Raw genomic sequence first — 10,672 nt, forward strand, 5'->3', positions numbered from 1 at the left:
ATTAACATATTTTTAGCTGCAGCTCAAGGTATCTAGATGATCAGTTTTTCTTTGTTCTTCCACTTTCTCCATCCAACTAACATTTTGACACTGCTTCTGCCTACCTCCTTTCACCCAGTCTCCTTGTTACACCCTCTCATCCATTCCTTTGCTCCTTCCAATCTAATATTGACAGACACGCTCATGAGTGGCCTCATTCATTTCCATGTTGTCTAGCCTAACTCCTTCTGTTCTGAGAGATTTACTTTTCTCTGCTTCACAAGCGTCCTTTCCTAAACATCCTTATTTCTCAAACTGATTTCCAGACAGTTTTCATATCTCCCTCCTTTGTTACAGAAGTATTTTTAACTTTACATTTTTATTTCATTTGTTCTTTCTTGCTAGAAGAGAGGTTAGATACTTGGGAAAACGTTTGAGGAAAAGTCACTTTACACTTACAAGTGTGGAATTATGAAAACAAGACTGTGAAGCCATCAGTAAATTTTCGAATCTCTTGCTTAGAAGAGGACTCTGAAAACAATATAAGGCGACCAGCAGTTGGGGCCTCAGAGGGAATTTGAGATGGAGATTTCAAATACCTGAGGTGGCCTTGGGGCTGACAGACTTAACAGACCAATAAGGGTAAATGTGAGTTGGAACATAATGAGAAATTCAGAAGACCAGCAGAAAATATGTAATTTTCTAAAAACTCATGTAATGTATTCCAAACTGTCATCTCTCCTACATACACTTCAGCTTTTAAAATATGTGAGTGCAAGTTTGGGCTTTAGTCCATTTCTACCCCTAGGATGTTCTTATTGGAAGTTTGTTTAATTCATGGCATAGATTTCTAATCTTGAATGGTTTATTTAAAATTCATTCTAATTTTTGTGCACTTTCTGTTGTATATACAAATAGAGATTTAAAAAAAAAAAAAAAACAGAGCTAAAGGCAAAAGGATAGCCAGGAACATGGCTTTTTTTTTCCATTGGGTTTCTCTCCAGAGTTCTGTTCTTTTGCATAATGACTCCAGTCTGTCGTGCACCTGTAGTTCTGGGAAATGATTCTTTTTTAATTGCTTCAACAGAGGCGTGGATGTAGTAATTGGCAATTACTAAGCTTGAAAAACTGTGTCCATGCTCAGAAGAACATTTAATCTCCCTACTTTTTTTTTCAGACCAACGCTCTTTGGGTGTTTATGCTATTACACAAATGTATGCATATAACATATGTATATTTATTAACAACATTGTGAGTCAAAAGAGCATTTTACTATGGAAACAAGACTGAAGGAAGTAAAACGTGTACTAGTTTTAGGAAGTAAAATGGCACTAGTAAAAATGACATGTGATTTCAGGTTCTCGTTAGTAAGTGTCACACTCCCCCCCTTACAGATGTTTGCTCCTTGATTTGAACAGGTACCCGAAAGATCACATGCTATCCTAAGCCCTACCGTATTTCTTTATAGAATACATATATGCTTATATAAACATAAATTGTGATATGTTCTAATTTATAGACCTTAACCAAATTTTATTTGTGGAGATGGCCTAACAAAAGTTAAAATAGTTGTTATAAAAATATTCTTATAATGAACAGTATGACTTTTGAAAAGCATTCTTTTCCTCTAGTAAGAGAGAAAAGAAAAGGTTTCATACATTTTAAAGTAAAATAAACAAATGTTAATTTTCATTTATGCTTTACGTGTTTGTTTCACTTATTCATATATTACCAATATAATACTGTTTGTAATTCTCAAGAAGTCTATACCAAGTTAAGTATTCAACGAGTAGCCATAAAAATGAGAGAATGTGGTAATATACATGAGCTATTAGTATTGTTTTAGTGTAAATATTGTCTACGGAAATGATTACTGTAGATATTTCATAAACATGTAATGCCTTTTATTCAAATTTTCATACCATAGGACTTAGGATTTACCAATTAGAAATGGGAAAGCTGTTTAGCATTACTGCTCCTTTTGGAAACATATGGTTTAAAATAATATTGAACAAATAGATACTTCATTTGATCGTAAATGATAAAATAGATGCAAAACTTATATTTTAAGCAGATCATATACCCAGAAATATAACAAATATTGAAAACAGAAAAATTAATGTAAAGTGAATTTGAACTTCAAATTGCTATGATCCAAAGTCAAATATTTGCAAGAACTGAGAAAACTGTAATCTGTGTGATCAACTTCTCTTGTTTGATAGATGTTGAATTGTGCCTCAAAGGGGTTCTGGTTAAGTGGCTTGCCTAAAACGTAGCCAAACTGGGGATTCAGAAAGGTCTCTGACTCATAATTTTTAATCAAATGTCTTTTAACATTTTAACTATCTAATTGTTTGGAAGGTAACAATGTTGTCAGACTTGTTATTGCTGTTGTTTTCAATGATGAAATTTCATTTAAATTCTAAATAGGAATTTTCTGGCAATGAAAATTCCACCTTAAAAGACTCACAGCCTTTAGTACCTCTTTTTCAGTCCACGAGGTGGCGACGGTCTACAACAAATGGTGTACAGCTCAGTTTTTCTTTATAGTACAAGTTAGAGATTTGCAAAGGTGGTTTATACTTTTTTGATCATATTTAATAAAATGTTAATAAAATTTTCTCTTATCTTTTTCTATCATGGAAAATATCTTTTAAATAATTTAACTTAAATGTATTTACCTTCTTAAAATAATAAAATGTCTTAGCCAAGTACTTTTTAATCATATAGCTCAATTAACTTAAACCGAAAATCAATTCAACTTAAAAAAAAAGATCCTATAGGATAATACTGTGGATCATTTTCATTTATCACATTTGAGAGCTTTATACAATTCAAATAAAAAGGTCATAGACATTGCAATCTATTGAATCAAATTAAAACCTCATTCATTAAACGGATCTGTATTAAGTGCCTACAGTATGCTTAGTGCACATTAATGCCTGACTGTCAATGCTAAAGTTTAATACTTGACTCTCAATGCTAAAGTTTACTATTTTCTTGGTTTAGAGATATCCCTTGTAAGTACAGAGAGAGAAGAGAGAGAAAATGTTCTACCACCAGGTGGTGACAAAAGATAAAATGTAGTATTTCAAACAAATGTTTGACTACCCAAATACAAGTGACTTCCAAATATCAAGTGAATTTAAAATCATATGCTGGAAAAGTTTTATTACTTAAAATGAATCAATATTAATACAGTATTCCTAGTTTAATAAATTCTGGAATTGGAAGCATGGAAGCAGACAATTTTAGTCAGCAGGAGGCGCATGAGCCTGCAGAATAAGAAACTTTAAACTCATGATTTTTCCTCCCTGAGAACATTAGAGTTGGAAGTCCTTCACAAGCATCACCATGTCCAAGTGTGCGAAGCCCTTCTATTTCCTGCGCTGAATGCACTGAGAGCTGGAAGGCAAATCCACACTAGGATTCTACATTCTGACACGGTCACATTCCTACTTTGTGGCTTCAGGGAATTGATTGTCCCTGAGCCTCAATCTCCTCATGTATAAGAAAGAGATAACGACAATCTTTGACTCGAAGAGTTGTTGCAAAGATTAGAGATATAACTGGCATAGGATTTTCAGTAGATGAATGGAACTGATTATTATGGAGGACTTAGAAAATGGTGGTGAAGAAATGTCAAAGGGATCAGGGGGACCAGGAGTATTGAACTCCGGCCAAGAGTTTTTCTCACTACCATAGAACACTCACGACAGAGATGAACATGAGGTGAGCACACATTTTTTAAATCAATGAAGCAGGTAGGTTTTCTTTATTAAGAAAGATCATTTTAATTGTTGAGTAGTTCAGCAAAGCGGAGAAAATGGTGCTTGTGATGCAGTGATGTAGAACAATGAAGGGAAGTCCAAGATCATTGGAAATATAGGATAGAAGGAGGGAACTGAGGCAAATAGTCTCGAAAGTGCTAGGCAACAGATCGAAAAAAGGTATGCAAAGAGGTTTTCCAAAGTTATTGGCTGATAAGATCTGCTTATGAATTGCTTCAAAGTTAAAGTTGCTGGGTTTTATAAATTTTGCCTTTTTGCCACATTGCATATTGTTTTTAGGACCTGATCAATCTATAAGCCAACTTACTGCAATGGGCGCACTATTCTGAAAACCTGTGTCGCACCTCAGGTTCTCTCTTTGTTCACTCCTGGTGGTGCTGCGGGACTTCATCTCAGCCGCACCCAGCACCCGGGGCTCCCTGAAGCTGCAGAATGACAGAGCTGCAAATGCAACTGAGAATTAAAGCTCAGTAGAATTGAAGAACAGCCACGTGGCAGCCTTCTAACAGAATAGAGGCTAATGGGAAATGCTTCCTCTCTGTCCCTTGAGAGACATTATAGAGACTCATTATAAATGTCTCTTCAGGGGGTCCTGAGAGAACCAAGCCCCAACTGTCCCTAGCAATGACCAGCTGGATTATGCACCCTTGCGTTGGCTTCTCCTCTTTTTGGTCGGAGTCTTGCCAGGCCCCATCTCCTGTTTCCTAAACTTGCTTACCTGCTCCTGGCCCTCTCTTCCTCGTCAAGGGCTGCCTGCACACAAGTCCTTTTCTCAGGTTCTGATTTTTGGGCTTGGCTGAATCTAAAACAATGAGTACCAGAAGATCCTTTAGATGGGATTCCTCGATGATCAGAGAGGGATAAGGATCCTTTGCTGGTGGTAAATGGGGTGTCCTAGTGTGAGGCAGGCAGTGCATTACGATCGTGAAGGTTTTCACTGTGGGGTGAGGTGGCAGTGTGGACGACTGCAGTCTTACGCAGTAGCAGTGGCACTTAGGACAAGGAGAAGAGCCATTAAGAAGAGTGCAGCTGGATGGCTTTGATAGTTGTTTCAGAGCAGGGCTTGAAAATCATGGCCTGAGGGCTGACCACCTGTTTTTGTAAATAAAGTGTTAGTGGAGGAAAGCCATAGTCATTTGTTGACGGGTTGTTTATGACTGTGCTACATGGCACATGGAAGAGTTGAACAATTGCAAAAAATACCACATGGCTCACAAGTCTAAAATACGTATTATCTGGCCCTATAAAAATATTTGTTGACTCATGCTGCTCACCTCCTGCTGGGCAGCCTGGTTCCTAACAGGCTGTGGACCGTACAACAGGCTCATGCTCATACCCAGAGCCGGCTGTGGTCCACAGGGTGGTCCTGGGTGGGCTTCTTTGACATCCTGCTGACTGTGCCAAGTAAATGTCAATGTAAGAAACATCCAAACCTACAGTGAATTTTTATAAGAATTCATCTGAGCCAAACCGATGACATATGCCGGGGAGCAAGATCTCAAAGGCTCCTTCTAGAAAAGATCTTTAATTTAATTTTTGTCATTTGGTTTAGTATATTTCACTTTATATGGCTTATTTTCTACATTCTGCTAAAATTATCTTTATTAATTATTCTGTGTAGAAGCAACATAGACTCAATATGATAGTTCACCAGCTATTCACAGTAGAGAGGACTTGGTTACTGAGAAATGCAGTTTAGATTCATTTAGAAGTATCAGGAAATGAGGAAGAAAATTATGCTAAAATCTAATTTTAAAAGTGTAATGAATAGCTTCTTCTGCTTAACTCTTTCTGCATCTCTATAAAAACTTTTTTTTAGTATTATTTAGGAGTTTTATCAATGTTTCTTTGTTCTTTGAAAAAAAGTAAAATTACGGGCATCTATAAAACTAAAGGACTAAAATGTTATTTTTTATTTAGTGTAAAGAAGGACTGTGGGGCATTACAAAAACTTTAAACTGAAGCCTCCAATTTAATATTAAAGAAATATTTTAATATTTGATATTATCTCCTTTGTATATAATTTATTTGTTCTCTTTAAAAGAATTGGCTGTAAGTATTAGGAATAGGTTTTTAGATTCTTTACATGTTTTCTTACTTTCCTAATGACTATTGGTAATGATGGTACCAAATAGTGAAGGCATGAGAAAGAGAATCTTATCTTTATAAGAAAAATAGATTCCCCATCAACAAAATGAAAAGACAACCTACTGAATGGGAGAAGATGTTTGCCTAAGATATATCTGATCACGGGTTAATATTCAAAATGTATAAAGAAGTCGTACAACTCAATGCCAAAAAAACAAAACAATTCCATTAAAAAATGGGCAGAAGGCCTGAATAGGTATTTCTCCAAAGACGACATACAGATGGCCAATGGACATATGCAAAGATGCTCTCGGTCACTAATTACCAAGGAAATAAAAATTACAATCACAATGAGGTATTACCTCACACCCGTCAGAATGGCTATCATCAATAATTCCAAAAACACGTGTTCGCAAGGATGTGGACAAAAGGTAACTCTCGTACACTATAGGTGGGACTACAAATTGACACAGCCACTATGGAAAACAGTCTGGAGGTTCCTCAAAAAATTAAAAATAAAACTACCTTTTGACCTAGCAATTGTACTTCTGGGTATTTATCCGAAGAAAACTAAAACACTAATTCATAAAAATTTATGCACCCCTATGTTCACAGCAGCACTATTCACAATAGCCAAGATATGGAAGCAATCTCAGTGCCTATCAATAGATAATTGGATAAAGAAGTTATGGTACTATATACAATGGAATGTTACTCAGCCATAAAAAATGAAATCTTACCTTTTGCAACATGGATAATCCTAAAGGGTACTATGTGGAGTGAAATAAGTCAGACATAGAAAGACAAATACCGTATGATTTCCCTTACATGCAGAATCTAAGGAACAAAAGAAACGAACAAAATGAAAATGGATTCACTGATACAGAGAACAAACTAGTGACTGCCAGAGGGGAGGGGGTTTGGGGGCAGAGTGCAAATGGTAAATGGATAAAAATGTACAAATTAGTAGTCACAAAACAGTCACGAGGATATGGAGTATAGTCTAGGAAATACAGTCAATAATATTGTAATGGCTGTATGTAGTGCCAGGTAGGTACTGAAGTAATCAAGATGATCATTTCATAAATTATATAAATGCATAACCATTGTGTTGAAACTAATAAAAAAATTAAAAAAATAATGAAAAAAATAGATTCTATTTCGTTCTGTTCTCAGATTAGAGGAAAATGCTTATACTGTGAAATAAAAATGGCATGTCAAAGATAATTTAATTTTTGCCCTATTACTAATTTCTGGTAGAATATTATACACACATGTATTAGATAAATCAATATATGCTTTCAATCATATTTTTACAAATTGTGACAATACTGCAATTTGGAGCATATTTGAACTGGCACTTCAATATACAGTATTTTTAATGTGTTTCTTTTGAAGAATTGAAAAATGCATTTAAAAGAAACATTAATTCAACATGTTCCTTTTTCCTCATTCACTCTCTAGTAGATGCTGATATGTAGACATAATAAGGTACAGGCCCAAAATAGCTCCCGAGCAATCAGAAAGAATTAAGAAAATATTATAGTCAAATCTAGGATTTTCTGATTAATGAAAGAGTCAAAGATATAAATAATCAAGGAGTCAAACTATTGGATAATTTAAGGTAAACATATGTAAAATTTTTTAATAATGTTTTAATAAAATTAATTTGGATATGTCATGGTGATGATGATGATGATGGTTGTGGTGGTGGTGCTGGTGCTGGTGCTGGTGCTGGTGGTAATGATGATAACTCACATTTATTGACAATTTTTGATTGCCAAACACTACACTGAAGACTATGCATGTATTAGCTTATTTATTTCCTCAAAACATCCCTATAAGGTATACTCTATATTATAAGAAGATTAAAAAGGTTAACTGACCTGCCCAAGATCCATAGCTCAGAGATAATTAATGCAGTCATTAGGGCTGTCCTCCAAATAGTTCTGATTCTCTTTCTAAACACATGTTAGTATCGTACTTCCCTATCCACTCAGAGTTAGGTGTGTCTGTGTGACTTATTTTTATTAATTCTGAGCAAAGCGACTTGCTTTGGCCAACATGAGAGCAGAGTATCACTTCCAGTGGGAAATTCTCAGAGCCATTGTGTGATTTGCCATGTTCTCTTTTTTTTCCTCTGTAAAGACAATGGCTATGTTGAAGTAACAGACTTGGTGCTGGAAAAGTAATAATAGCAATGGGGCAGTTGATTATAATGGACATATAGTATGCATAAGAAATAGCTACTTGTTTTCAGCCACTGCAGTCTGAGGTTATACAGCCAAATAGCCTAAACCATCTTGACAGACAGAGTTGTAGAACCAAGGTGACCTTGCAATTGACGATAGAACAGTAATTTATCACTTTGAGAAACTATATGAGATTTATTAACCATGTGTCTTTCATGATTCTTTTTTTATACAATGTATCATGCCAAGCTGATTCATTAGTTATTTCACCTTAAAAAATTGGAGAATATATTAAAAGAGTAAAAGCTATATTTATTCCAAGAATACAAAAAATGATTTATTATACAGATATCTATTAATATAACTAAACATATCAATAAATCAAAATAAAACTCATAAACTATATTTATAGGTGTTAAAATGAATTTGAAATATTTATTCATCCATTTTTTGAATTTAAGTGAAATTAAATCCTTTTACCCTCTAGAAACAAAATAAAATTTGCTTAATATGATAAGGAATAAGTAAATACACAGTCTATATCAAATTAATTTGAAAAACTCTAAAGTTATTCTCATTAAAATAAAGACTAACAAAGATATTTGTTATTAGCATTATTATTCAACTTGATTTTGAAATTCTAGCAAACGCCTTAAGAAAAAACTATTAGAAAGAAGAACATGGAAGAGAGGAAGAGAAAGTCTATATTTTATTTATATGTTGAGGAAAAGACAAGATATAAACTTAAATTTGTATTTTTTCCTCCATATAAATTAATATGCCTGGATCATTTACTCTGGAAGAACATTAATTTTTAATTTCTCTAACATCTTGTTAAGAATATTCTGGGACTTTTGCCCCAAGCTGCAGCTGGCGAGTAGGCATGCACATAACATAGTCAGTCTCTAACAGTTGAAAGGATGCAGAAGGGTATATTTGGTACCCTAGCACCCATAGCCTCTGCTTATGAGAATGAACAAAGGAACGTCTCTAAGGATCTGTAGGGTGATCTTATTAAATCATGCTGTGTCATCAGCTGCTGGCCACATTATAGAAACTTGTCTGTTCGTGTGTAATCAGTCATGACATTTCTGATGTTATAGTAAATTGTACCCTGTCTCAGTAGTGTGCACAGTTTTCTGTAAATTATACCCCTGTTCCACTGTGACAGTCATGATATGATATGATGGTTTATTACTTAGAAAACCCAAGAGAACAAAATGAAAAATATGATTATCAGGGTAGTTTTATGAAGTTAGCTTTAGGGTAACAATACGGTTACAAAAACATCAAGAATTTTTATATATTTCTCATTCCCTGAACGAAACATAACATATAATAGAAAAAATTTATTCTCAATAGCAACAAATTCTAAACAGCTTAAAATGTATAACATCTTACTTTTCTTTGTAAATAAAACCTACAAGGCTTTATTCGGGGACATAAAGTAAAACTTTAATAGTAGATTAAAAAGCAATAGTCTAGGATAGAACAACGCAGCATTGTAATCTTTACATATTAGATACACCTATCATTGTGGTCCACTTGAATAAAGTCTGCCTTACTATTCTTTATCAAATAATATTTTTTCTTTAACATGTGCATGACAAAATGTTCGTGTTATTGGAATACAGAGCTCACTTACAAAAACAATTATTAAAAATCACAATGGAAAATTTCAAATAATATAAATAGACAATTCACCAAAGAAGGATCATAGTTGGCCTGTAAACAAATGAAAACAGTCTTCATTAATAACCAAATAAATCAAAATTATATCTCAAAATACATTCCCATGCTGAATTGAGTATGGGGAAACTGGTACTCTCTTACACTCTTTTGAGTAGAGAAAATGAGTATAATTTTTTGAAGATCAACTTGGAAATATGCCATGAAGTTTTTACATGTTTTTTAGCCGTGTAAATTAAGGCAATGCTTAAGGATGTGTTTGGCATTTATGTCTAATGATGTTCCCTGTGTGATCTTTTTCTTTACTAATAGTGAAGAACCAAAAAAATATTCCAACATAAGAAATCTTAAATAAATTAGAATAGAAGTGTATGACTTAATGCTATGAAGAAAAAAAAAATGCTGTAAAAAGGATCCTTACTGGCATGGCAAATTTTTATGACATCTCTTTATGTTAATAAAAAGATTATAAAACATTACGTATTGCATGCTTTATAAAACTATGTAAATATGCATAAGATATATATATCATGTATATGTTTATACACACACACACTGTAAAGCAAATTGATTTTCCTAGTGATAATATATTTTCATTAAAATGATGTTTTATAGAAATACATAGAAAAATTTCTAGAAAATGATAAATCAAAAATAAGAAAATACAATTAAAAATAAAGAAAAAGTACATGCATATGTTCTGCATAATCCATCCCCACAATTTTCAAAAATTATATTTCTGTTGTATGAATTTGTTTACTCCTATGCTGCCTCAACCAATGCTTTCTGGTCAATCATCTAGAAGTCACAATTCAAAATCCTTCCATGGCCCATGACAATGGGTGCAATCTCAACTCCCACAGGCCCTTCTTACCTTTTAAATTGTCACAGTTCCACATTATTTGTTGTTTCCTGCACTCACAATGCTGCTTT

The sequence above is a fragment of the Pteropus medius genome, unplaced genomic scaffold (genome assembly GCF_902729225.1).
Source record: "Pteropus medius unplaced genomic scaffold, Ma_sr-lr_union100, whole genome shotgun sequence".
Lineage (NCBI taxonomy): Eukaryota > Metazoa > Chordata > Mammalia > Chiroptera > Pteropodidae > Pteropus > Pteropus medius.